Here is a 13237-nt window from a genome sequence, read left to right on the forward strand (position 1 = left end):
CTAAATGTTTGATAGAATTCACCTGTGAAGCCATCTGGTCCTGGGCTTTTGTTTGTTGGAAGATTTTTAATCACAGTTTCAATTTCAGTGCTTGTGATTGGTCTGTTCATATTTTCTATTTGTTCCTGGTTCAGTCTTTGAAGGTTGTACTTTTCTAAGAAGTTGTCCATTTCTTCCAGGTTGTCTGTTTTATTGGCATATATTTGCTTGTAGAAGTCTCTCATGATCCTTTGTATTTCTGCAGTGTCAGTTGTTACTTCTCCTTTTTCATTTCTAAATCTGTTGATTTGTGTCTTCTCCCTTTTTTTCTTGATGAGTCTGGCTAATGTTTTATCAATTTTGTTTATCTTCTCAAAGAACCAGGTTTTAGTTTTATTGATTTTTGCTATTGTTTCCTTCATTTCTTTTTCATTTATTTCTGATCTGATGTTTATGATTTCTTTCCTTCTGCTAACTTTGGGTTTTTTAAATTGTTGTTGTTCTTCTTTCTCTAGCTGCTTTAGGTGTAAGGTTAGGTTTCTTATTTGAGATTTTTCTTGTTTCTTGAGGTAGGATTGTATTGCTATAAACTTCCCTCTTAGAACTGCTTTTGCTGCATCCCATAGGTTTTGGGTCATCCTGTTTTTATTGTCATTTGTTTGTAGGTATTTTTTTTATTTCGTCTTTGATTTCTTCACTGACCTCTTGGTTATTTACTAGTGTATTGTTTAGCCTTCATGTGTTTGTATTTTTTACAGTTTTTTTTTCCTGTAATTGATATCTAGTCTCATAGTGTTGTGGTTGGAAAATATACTTGATACGATTTCAGTTTTCTTAAATTTACCAAGGCTTGATTTGTGACCCAAGATATGATCTATCCTGGAGAATATTCCATGAGCACTTGAGAAGAAAGTGTATTCTGTTGTTTTTGGATGGAATGTCCTATAAATATCAATTAAGTCCATCTTGTTTAATGTATCATTTAAAGCTTGTGTTTCCTTATTTATTTTCACTTGGGATGATCTGTCCATTGGTGAAAGTGGGGTGTTAAAGTCCCATACTATTACTGTATTACTGTCGATTTCCCCTTTTATGGCTGTTAACATTTGCCTTATGTATTGTGGTGCTCCTATATTGGGTGCATAAATATTTACAATAGTTATATCTTCTTGGATTGATCCCTTGATCATTATGTAGTGTCCTTCTTTGTCTCTTTTAATAGTCTCTATTTTAAAGTGTATTTTATCTGGTATGAGAATTGCTACTCCAGCTTTCTTTTGATTTCCATTTGCATGGAATATCTTTTTCCATCCCCTCACTTTCAGTCTGTATGTGTCCATAGGTCTGAAGTGGGTCTCTTGTAGACAGCAGATATATGGGTCTCTTTTCGGTATCCATTCAGCCAGTCTGTGTCTTTTGGTTGGAGCATTTAATCCATTTACATTTAAGGTAATTATTGATATGTATGTTCCTATTACCGTTTTATTAATTTTTTTCAGTTTGTTTTTGTAGGTATTTTCCTTCTCTTGTGTTTCCTGCCTAGAGAAGTTCTTTTAGCATTTGTTGTAAAGCTGGTTTGGTGGTGTGAATTCGCTTAACTTTTGCTTGTCTGTAAATGTTTTAATTTCTCCCTTGAATCTGAATGAGATCCTTGCTGGGTAGAGTAATCTTGGTTGTAGATTTTTCCTTTTCATCACTTTAAATATGTCCTGCCCCTCCCTTCTGGCTTGCAGACTTTCTGCTGAGAGATCAGCTGTTAACCTTATGGGGTTTCCCTTGTTATGTTATTTGTTGCTTTTCCCTTGCTGCTTTTAATATTTTTTCTTTGAATTTAATTTTTGATATTTTGATTAATATGTGTCTTGGCATGTTTCTCCTTGGATTTGTCCTGTATGGGACTCTCTGTGCTTCCTGGACTTGATTAGCTATTTCCTTTCCCATGTTAGGGAAGTTTTCAACTATAATCTCTTCAAATATTTTCTCAGACCCTTTCTTTTTCTCTTCTTCTTCTGGGACCCCTATAATTCAAATGTTGGTGTGTTTAATGTTGTCCCAGAGGTCTCTGAGACTGTCCTCAATTATTTTCATTCTTTTTTCTTTATTGTGCTCTGTGGCACTTATTTCCACGATTTTATCTTCCAGGTCACTTATCCGTTTTTCTGCCTCAGTTATTCTGCTATTGATTCCTTCTAGAGTATTTTTAGTTTCATTTATTGTTTTGTTCATCATTTTTTGTTTGCTCTTTATTTCTTCTAGGTCCTTGTTAAATGTTTCTTGTATTTTCTCCATTCTATTTCTATGATTTGGATCACCTTTGCTATCATTACTCTGAATTCTTTTTCAGGTAGACTGCCTATTTCCTCTTCATTTGTTTGGTCTGGTGGGTTTTTACCTTGTTCCTTCATCTGCTGCATATTTCTCTGTTTTCTCATTTTGTTTAACTAACTGTGTTTGGGGGTCTCCTTTTTGTAGCCTGCAGGTTCATAGTCCCCATTGTTTTTGGTGTCTGCCCCCAGTGGTAAGGTTGGTTCAGTGGGTTGTGTAGGCCTCCTGGTGGAGGGGACTGGTGCCTGTGTTCTGGTGGGTGGGGCTGTATCTTGTCCTTCTGATGGGCAGGGCTTCATCCGGTGGTGTGTTTTGAAGTGTCTGTGAACTTAGTATGACTTTAGGTGCCCTCTCTGCTAATGGGTGGGGTTGTGTTCCTGTCTTGCTAGTTGTTTGGCATGGGGCGTCCAGCAGTGGATCTTGCTGACCGTTGGGTAGAGCTGGGTCTTAGTGTTGAGACAAAGATCTCTGGGAGGGCTCTCACGGATTGATATTATGTGGGGCCAGGAGGTTTCTGGTGGCCCAATATCCTGGACTTGGCCCTCCCACCTTGGAGGCTCAGGCCTGACACCTGGCCAGAGCACCAAGATCCTGCCAGCCACATGGCTCAGAAGAAAAGGAAGAAAGAAAAAACAAAAAACAAAAATCAAAAACAAAAAAATGAACAGACAGAACCCTAGGACAAATGGTAAAAGCAAACCTATACAGACAAGATCACACAAAGAAGCATACACATACACACTCACAAAAAGAGAAAAAGGAGAAGAAAAAAAATATATATATATAAAAAGGGAAGAAAGCCACCAAACCAATAAACAAATCCACCAATGATAATAAGCACTAAATAGTAAACTAAGAAAAACATAAAACCAGAAACAAATTAGATGCAGAAAGCAAACCCCAAGTCTACAGTTGCTCCCAAAGTCCACCTCCTCAATTTTGAGAACTTTCGTTGTCTATTCAGGTATTCTTCAGATGCAGGGTTTATCAAATTGATTGTGGGGATTTAATCTGCTGTTCCTGAGGCTGCAAGGAGAAGTTTCCCTTTCTCTTCTTTGTTTGCACAGCTCCTGGGGTTCAGCTTTGGTTTTGGCCCTGCCTCTGCATGTAGGTCACCCTCAGGAGTCTGTTATCCACCCAGACAGGGGGGTGTTAGAGCAGCAGCTGATTAGGGCTCTCTTGCTCACTCAGGCCGGGGAGAGGGAGGGGTACAGTAGTCATAATTGGAATGCGGGGCAAACCTGAGGCAGCAGAGGCTGGTGTGACGTTGCAACAGCCTGAAGCATGCCATGTGTTCCCCTGGGGAAGTTGTCCCTGGATCACGGGACCCTGGCAGTGATGTGCTACACAGGCTCCTGGGGGAGTGTGGATAGTGACTTGCTCTTGCACACAGGATTCTTGGTGGCAGTGGCAGCAATGTTAGTGGTCCATACCCGTCTCTGGGGTCTGAGCTGATAGCCGTGGCTCACGCCTGTCTCTGGAGCTCCTTTAGGCAGTGCTCTGCCTTCTGTGGTCACACTGGGAAGGAATCCCCTCTCCTCATGCACCCCGAAACAATGGTCTCTTGCCTCTTAGGCAGGTCCAGACTTTTCCCCAGACTCCCTCCCAGCTATCTGTGGTGCTCTAGCCCCCTTCAGGCTGTGTTCATGCAGCCAACCACAGTCCTCTCCCTGGGGTGTGACCTCCAAAGCCTGAGTCTCAGCTCCCAGCCCCCACCCACCCCAGCGGGTGAGCAGACAAGCCTCTCAGGCTGGTGAGTGCTGTTCGTCACCGATCCTCTGTGTGGGAATCTCTCCAGTTTGCCCTCTGCACGCCTGTTGCCGTGCTCTCCTTCATGGCTCCAAAGCTTCCCCCTGCCCACCCCCTGTCTCCGCCAGTCAAGGGGCTTCCTAGTGTGTGGAAACTTTTCCTCCTTCACAGCTCCCTCCCAGAGGTGCAGGTCCCATCCCTATTCTTTTGTCTCTTTTTTCTTTTTTCTTTTGCCCTACACAGGTACATGGGTATTTTCTTGCCTTTTGGGAAGTCTGAGGTCTTCTGCCAGCATTCCGTAGGTCTTCTGTAGGAGTTGTTCCACATGTAGATGTATTTTTGATGTATTTATGGGGAGGAAGGTGATCTCCACATCTTACTCCTCTGCCATCTTGAAGGTCTGTCGAGTTTGCTACTTTAATGAGGACTTTTATATAAATATATATGGTGAGAACATGGTATTAATATTTTGGACCCTTTAAGGTCAAAATAAAGTAGTTTCACAGTAATAAATGACTGTGTAAGGCATGATGTTTGATTCTGATTTTGTAAAATTTTATTTTCGTTGTATAATAAAAATAGTACATTAGAAAAGTACTGGAAATACAGAAAAACCTCCAAAAAACAAAAAGCCCAAATGGCAAGTTATTCTATGAAACAAAAATAATCACTATCAACATTTTATTATGTAAACTTCTAGTCTGATATATAAATATTTATGGATACATACACACATATCTATATATTTTTATAAAAATAAGATCATATTGTACATGAATTTTTTCTAAGTTCTTTTTTCACTTATATATTTTGAATCTTTTCCTATGTTTATAAATATGCTTTGTATCCTTTTTAATGACAATATTATTTCACCACAATTTCTTTAGTCAATTTATTATTGTATATATAAGTTATTTTTGTTTATTTGGTAATAGAAAAGTTTTTGTGATAAATATCTCCATAGCAAAATGTTGTATATAGATATTTTCCTATAGTACATTTCCATATGTGGAATTTCTAGTTTAAAGCCTTTGTAAAACCTGAAGACCTTGGACAGATACTGATAAAATATTCACCAAAAAGTCACTATTTTGCATTATTATCAGTAGTGTTTGAGAGTTTTCCTTTCTTTTAAACACTGATAAACACTGGAAATTATTATTTACAAAATCTTTCAAGATAGATAGGTGCAGATATACACATCTTGAACCTTTTTCACCTGAAATGGCCGACTGTATTTGTTCTTTTGGAACCTGCTTTCATTTCCTTTGCCACTTTTCCTACCAGAGTGTTTATGTTTATAGATGCTAAGAGCAATTTGTGTCTCACATGTGTCTTGCTGTTGTCCCAGAATGAATCCTCCTAGAAAAAGAATGACCACCTTTTAATTAATTTAACTATGCCACATTCTTCTTCAGTTAAATTCAAGAAGCCTTTATTGAGTAACTATTATGTACCAGGCACTATGCTTGACAATAGGCATTCGGTTTTGAAAAATGACACTGACCCAGCTCTCAAAGAACATACAGTCTAGTGAAGGAAGAGAAACAAGTCTATAGGCAATTTAAATTCTCCAATAGAGAAATAAGCACTAGAAGCTTTGGAAGCAGTAGAAAGAGTACCAAACTCTGCCTTAGGTAGTCATAGAAGGCTTCTTGGGGAAAGGGATGCTTCCACTGAATCCCAAAGGATGAATGGCAGTTTAGCCAGACATGGAAATGTGTGTGTGTTTGTGTTTGTGTGATACAATAGTACTAAAAAGTTTTATTGTATTGTTAATACAATAGTATTAACAAAGGTCAAGGAGACCAAGGTAAATGTATGGAATTGCATATACAACATGCATGGCTGGAGCTCACAGTGAGAGAAGTAGGAAAGGGGTTGAACTGGTTAGTAAGAGGTGAAGCTGAAAAATCAGAAGTGGCCAGATTATATAGCATCTTATATTGCATGCTAAGCAGCGTGCAGCTTTTTCTGATGTTTTAGAGTTACCACTGACAGTTTTCAAGCCATGGAGTGATGGAGTCAGATTTACTCTCTGGAAAGAATCTTCTGGCTCTAAAGTAGGAAATGGATTTTGGGGCAAAGGCAGGGCATTACTGGAGTCTCAGAGAGAGTTTAGGAGGCTCTTGAGAATGGGGTAGCAATGTGAATGTGGATAAGTGGACCGATTAGAGAGATAATTAGGGAGAAAAACAATGGCTAATATTTGCTGAGAGGGATGAGGAGAGAGGAGTCAAAGGTGGTACCTATATTTTGGGTGGCTGGAGACGCCGTGAAATGAGTTTGGGAACACAGTTTGGGAACACAGAAGAGGAGCAAGTCTCTGAGGATGAAGGCGTTTGGAGAATTCAGTTTTGGATCTGCTGTGTTGTTGGTGGCTATCATACATCAAAGTGGAAGTATCTTGTTGGATATGTGTTGGATATATGGATCTGAAGCTCAGTGGAGTTTTCAAGGGAAATACAGAGCTCTGGAGTTATCAACACATAAACAGGAATTGCAATATGAGTTCCAAAGAAGGGTATATAGAATGAGAAGAAAAGATGGGTCAGGACAGAAAGCTGAGGAATTCCAGTATTTAAGGGATGAAAAGAAGAGATGAGATGGAATAACCAGAGAAAGAAAAAATGTTGCCATGGAAGGCCTTTTAAGGAGGACAGGATGTTTATCTGTGCCAAATGATGTCCATTAATCAATAAGAATTTTGGATTTAGCAACAAGACGTATTCTGACCTAGTTTACAGGTATTTCAATGGAGGTGGATGCCACATTCCAAAGCGTTAAAGAGTAAATGGGAGATGAGGCATGAAGAAAATAAATGCAGACACCTCTTTTTAAAAGACTGTAAAAGGATGAGAGAGATAGGGTGGTAGCTGAAAGATGGCTCTGAGAGGAAGCAGAGCGGGAGAGGCTGCTGATGTAGGAGAGAGGACACTTGAAATGACGGGTGAAATGGTTGGGCTCTAGAACTCAGGAGCATTCATTCTTCTGAGACAGCAAGAGAGATTCTGCACCTTTTGTGGCAGGAAAAGTAAATAAGAATAGGTGTAAATGGGTATGGTAGTGGGGAATTGAGGGCTTTTTGATGTGATAGTTTCTATTTTGTTTGTACAGTAGGAGGCAAGATTCTCTGCTGGGTGTTAGAAGAGTCATGGTTGGGTAGGAGGTTTGAATAGATTGGGGGTTTTAATTGCTGCTTTGGAGAGTGGAAAGGGGAGCCAAACGGGGATGGATAAGAAGATGCCCAGGCAACACTGAGGGTCCTGTGGAGCTTGAAGCTGATAATTTTAAGTGACATCATATCTGTGCATGGCTTTATAATTTTCTTCTCTAGCTGAGAAGGCAGACTTCAAGGTTTGGGATTTTTCCAGTTGAGTGTGACCGAAGATTGATGGGGTAAGCTATTTGAGGGCAGTGCAGTTGCATGGTTGAAGTGAAATTAGCCATGGGTTTAAGGCTGGGCAGGGAGAGGATCATGATAGGAGGGGGGCTGAAAGATCAGGAGACTGTAGATGGGTCAAGGTCCTGGAGGGCGGGGTAAAGTTAAAGAACTGGTGTAAGTACAAATAAATGAGTAGGAGAGCTGTAAGGGAAAGATGTTGCAGTCAGAAGTAGAGATTTTGGATTTAAGTTTTCAGAATTGTACCATTTTCAGAAAAGGGTTGTATTCAGCATATTTAAGTGGTCTGACGCGGACAATGACCTATCAGAGTAAACCATACACAGTCATACTGATGTGTGCCTTTTGATTCCAGAGCGTAGGTATGGGGTTGAACTGAGGAAGGATGAGGAGAGTGAGTGCTGGATGAAGCAGTCCCCTGAATATTGAATTTTTCCAGACTGAAGATGTGACCTGAGGATGAAAAGGAAAATCATGAGTCTGTTACCACTATCATCCAAAATGAGAGAGGCAATTCTTGTCAGGATCATGCCAAGATAATTTTGGGCTGGTTAACCGTGATAAAGAGAGGAGGAAAGTGGTAGAGTCAGGTGGGGCTGCTATAATAGAACACCATACACTGGGTGACTTTCAAACAACAGAAATTTATTTCTCACAGTTTTGGAAGCTAGAAATCCAAAATCAAAGCATTGGAAGGTTTGGCGTCTGGCGAGGAGCTGCTTCCTAGTTCATAGATAGGTATCCTCTCACTGTGTCCTCACATGGTGGAAGAGGCAAAGAAGCTCTCTCAGGTCACTTTTATAAGGACACTAATCCCATTCATGAAGGCTCCACCCTCATGACCTAAGCACCTCTCAAAGACCACACCTCCTAATACCATTATCTTTGGGGTTAGGATTTCAACATATGAATTTTTTTTTTGGCGGGGGGAACACAAACGTTTAGACCATAGCAGCCTACGCCTCAGTTGGTCAGAAGTTTTACAGGACAGTGGCAGAGTCATATTCTGAACCAGTGTTAGGAGAAAGGCATATGGACCCCACTCTCCAACCTTGGGGATTTGGAAAAATAAGCAACCATTTGGGAAGATTGCAGGGAACAGTGTTCTTTGAGGAACCAGTAAAACAGGAAATCAGAGGGGATATTAAAAGAGAGGGTGAAGATACAGTAGACTGTGTTTACCCTGCAATGGGCAGAGTTTGGAATGAGGAGAGCAGTGGGAGGTTGATTCAGGGAAGAAGGACATAAAGCAATATGAAAATGTGCAGATAGGAGGATGCGAGATGTCAGAGAGGCTTAGACCTTGAGTGCTATCTTTGGAGTGATTAGCAAGCTGCAAGGTTTCCACATAATTAGTCTTAGCAGTCTCCTGATGGGTAGGGGATGGGGAGGATAGGAGCTCAGGCCAGTGTGGAAAGAGTGAGCCGTGGCCTGGAATGATTGTGCTTCCAAGAAATCCCAAGACAGGTGAGCAGGCTGTCACTGGAATTGGTTCCAAGATTTTGACCAAATGTTGGAAACACCGACCGTCTCTTGTGGGACATGTATCTGGTTTTCCTACAGCAGAGTACACCTGCAGTGTGACTTAATTGTGCTGAAGTTGAGAATAACATTCTATCCTCAAATGGAAGCCACGAATCCCTTAGTGCAGAGTGGGGAGCTGAGATGCATTTAACTGGAAAGCAAGGGTCTGAATTAGTGAGTACTCAGTTTAGCCTTCTGTACGCTGTCTCCAGATACAGTGTCAAATAGCACATAGGTCTTCAGATGATACTTATTCGATAATTGGGCTTCGATTAGTTGTTTGCAAAACTGAGTGATGTGCATTGCTTTTCAGGTTTTACAGTAGAGTGATGGGGTGGGCTTGGCCAATATCTCACTCTGGTCCTCAAGTTCTTCCTTGAGGTAAAAAATCAAAGGACCATGGGGAATGCTGTTTATGGCAGAGCTTGAGTATAGAGGAGAAGAATTAGTAAACTGAAGGGTATTATAAAAATAAGTACATGACAAAATAACTAAGGATACAAGAAAACTTGATGTAGCTTGACTTGCAGATGACATTCCTTCCCTGTTCCAGCTCTCCAATATGATGCCTTGCACAGAGTTAGTGAATATCTAAACATGTTTGTCGATGAGTCTTTTGTTGCTTAGGTTACCAGGAGAAAGTAACAGCAAATGTATACTTTTATCAAGGGTAGTGCTGGAAAGGAATATAGCTATGTGGTATTGTTACAAGCTGGCAGACTTAAGGATACCCAACTGGCAGCTGGAATTAGTTTTCCTGCTCACCATGGTAACATGCTCTCCATTCCCCAGCATACTCTGCTATTGCTGCAAAGGCCCCAGCATCCTAGGGGAGGAAGAGTCATGGATTAGTTGATGGTGGTCAAAAGACTTCCTTCCTTCCTTCCTTCCCTCCTTTCTCCACTCACAAATGCTTAACGCATGCCAGCTTTGTGTTAAGTACCGGGAATACAAAGATGACGAAATCCTCTCTCCTTGCAAACAGCCTTCAGTGCAATTCGCTACAAACTTGGGTATTCTGGGAAGGCTTCCCGGGTGATACAGGCTTTGGAGAATGAAAACGAGTTTGGGGAGAAGAATATTCATTAGCAGGAATGATAGGTGTGAAGTTCATATGTCAAAATAATGAGGCAGAAAAGGTCTTGGTGTCTTTGGGGGAAGAATGAGAAATCAGCATTAACAAAATCTAGGATGCATACTGGAGAGAAGGGCCCAGATTTTGAGAGGCTTAAATTTGAAGTCAAGATGCCTGATTTTTGTGCTTCAGGCAGTGGGGAGCTACTAAAAGCAAGGAAGTGAAATGATCGTACTTGCTGTTTAGTAAGATCCTTGTCGTGGCTGTGTGGAGGTCTCTAGGATTCAGTTATGTCAGAACAACTGGGACCTTGCTACTCGAATTATCCTCTGTGGATTATCAGCTTCAACATCAGCATCACCTGGGAGCATGTGAGAAATGCAGACTCTCGGGCCTCACCCAGAGGTACTGAATCCTTTTAACGAGATTCCCAGGTGATATGTGTGCACAGTAAATCGGAAGCTACATTGATAGATAGCGCTTATGGCATTCATGTAGGACCCATGGGAGGGATGAGCTGAACTTTTTCCTTCTCTTATACCACAGATTCACAAACCACTCCATGATCTTTTTATCCTCATTTTTGAAACGCTGAGAGAAATTTTTAAATATATATTTCAATAATTTGAGAAATTTTGAAAATTCTTTTAAGCCATGGCTTTTTGAAACATTTTTGTCACAGGTTGTTAATGTACGAGTGGGTTCAGGGAGGCATGCACAAGAGACTCTTATATCTGTGTTATTTTATTTCTTAAGCTTGGTGATGGGATGCAGGTATTCATATATTACAATTTGCTGTTTTAGGTAGGTTGCAATATTTTATCATTCATATTCATAAACTCTTGATTCAACAGCAATTTTTAGTGATGTACAAAGGGAAAAAGAGCAAGAAACTTCATCCAAAATGGTACCTCAAGACTCATGTCAGGGGTGGGAGAACGTAAATGATGGTGATAATATTCGTGTGAATGGTAATAGTTACATTTGCTGAGTGCTTAATAGATACTATTTTGGGTATACTCACTATGTGCTAGACACCATTTTAAGTGCTTTATATATAACTTGCTGAATGCTCATGACCACTCTAGGTGGTAGCACCTATTATTTATCACGATTTCATAGGGACATATTTTTTTAAATTTTATCGAAGTATAGTTGAATGACAATGTTGTGTTAATTTCTGCTGTATACCACAGTGATTCAGTTATACCCATGTATGCATTATTTTTCCTATTCTTTTCCATTATGGTTTATCACAGGATATTGAATATAGTTTCCTGTGCTATACAGTAGGACTTTGTTGTCTATCCATTCTATATATAATAGTTTTTGCATCTGTTAATCTCAAACTCCCACTCCATCCCTCCCCCACCCCCCATTCCCCTTGGCAACCACAAGTCTATTCTCTATGTCTGTATGTTTCTGTTTCATAGATAAGTTCATTTATTTCATATTTTAGATTCCATATATAAGCGATATCATATGGTATTTGTATTTCCCTTTCTGACTTACTTCACTTAGTATGACAGTCTCTAGGTCCATCCATGTTGCTGCAAATGGCATTATTTCATTCTTTTTTATGACTGAGTAGTATTCCATTGTATATATGTACCACATCTTCTTTATCCATTCATCTGTCGATGGACATTTAGGTTGTTTCCGTGACTTGGCTATTGTAAATAGTGCTGCTATGAACATAAGGGTTCATGTATCTTTTTGAATTATAGTTTTGTCCAGATATATGCCCAGGAGTGGAATTGCTGGATGATATGGCAACTCTATTTTTAGTTTTTTGAGGGACCTCCATACTGTTTTCCATAGTGGCTGCACCAATTTACATTCCCACCAACAGTGTAGAAGGGTTCTCATAAGGATATTTTCATAGATGGAAAAAAAAAAGTGTGAAGATGTTAGATACCTGGCCCAAGGCCACAAACTAGAGTTTGGACTCAGTTCCCAGAAATCCCAGGTCTAAGTTCTTAATCACTACACTATAGTATAGTATGTACACAGCCTCTCTGCATAAATAGATATTGATTGAAGACGATTAAGGATAAAGGATCATAATGAAATAAATGTACTCTTTTTCCTTGGCCAGGTCAGAGCAAAGCAAATGCAATACATTTTTGGTTTTGGGGAGACAATTCTTATAGCATTTGTTAGCTGTCTTCTGTATATCTGAACTTGGGAAAATGCAATTTGGAGCTAGAAATGAATGATATTGAGAAACATCCCATTTGAATTTAAAATATGGAGAAAATCCACTAATTAAAAAAATAGACTATATAAGACCTCTCTTTGAAACATCTACACTGCACAAGTCCCCAATTTTCTGTGACTGAACTTGTAACCTTCCTTCAAGACCCAGGTAAATGTCATTCTGCTGGAAATCTTTTCCCCATTTTCCAAGATGGGCCACCTCCTCCTTTTGTTCACGTCCCCTCTACCTGTGATGATAATAATAATAGCTGACACTTATTACATTACGGTGTGTTGAACACGTTGTTAGCACTTAACTTATTTTATCTTCTTCTAACAGCCCCATGGACAGTTATCACTATCCTCATTTTACAGAGGAAGAAACTGATATATTTTGAGATTAAGTAACTTGTCTGACATCATGCAGTTAATAAATGGCAGAGACAGAATTCAAATTTCAGAAGTCTGACCCTGGAGCTGTATCTTTATCACCACAGAGCTATCTGCCTCCCTTCCCACATTGATTCAATTGTCTTTTCCCCTCTTCTCTTTCTAAATCATTCATTAAAGTATTGAGTGTATCTTGCGAATTGGGTTTTCTTTCCAGTGCTGGGAACGCATTGGTGAACAAGCAAAGGTGCTTCCCCTCTCGGCAAAGGGTGGAGGGCAACATCTTCTAGAAAGTGAGAACAGCATAATTGAAGGTGTGGAAGGGAGAGGGTGAACAGTCCTTCCCAGAGCTCCTTCATGGATGGAGCGTAGAGTTCACTGAACAGAAGGGTGAGTCTTGAGGCTGGAGAGCTGAGCAGAGCCAGACCATAAAGCTTCTTCTAGCGTTGTAAGGAGTTTGGGTTGCGATTTCACTGTGAGGGTAATGGTTTTGAGGACATTCAGAAAATGTTCATTTAAACTATATTCATTTACATATTGGCACTTCATTAGCGACCTTAAAGAAACTAATCAGCCATTAACTTCATGTTCAG

This window comes from Eschrichtius robustus, chromosome 10 (genome assembly GCF_028021215.1).
Source record: "Eschrichtius robustus isolate mEscRob2 chromosome 10, mEscRob2.pri, whole genome shotgun sequence".
Classification (NCBI taxonomy): Eukaryota; Metazoa; Chordata; class Mammalia; order Artiodactyla; family Eschrichtiidae; genus Eschrichtius; species Eschrichtius robustus.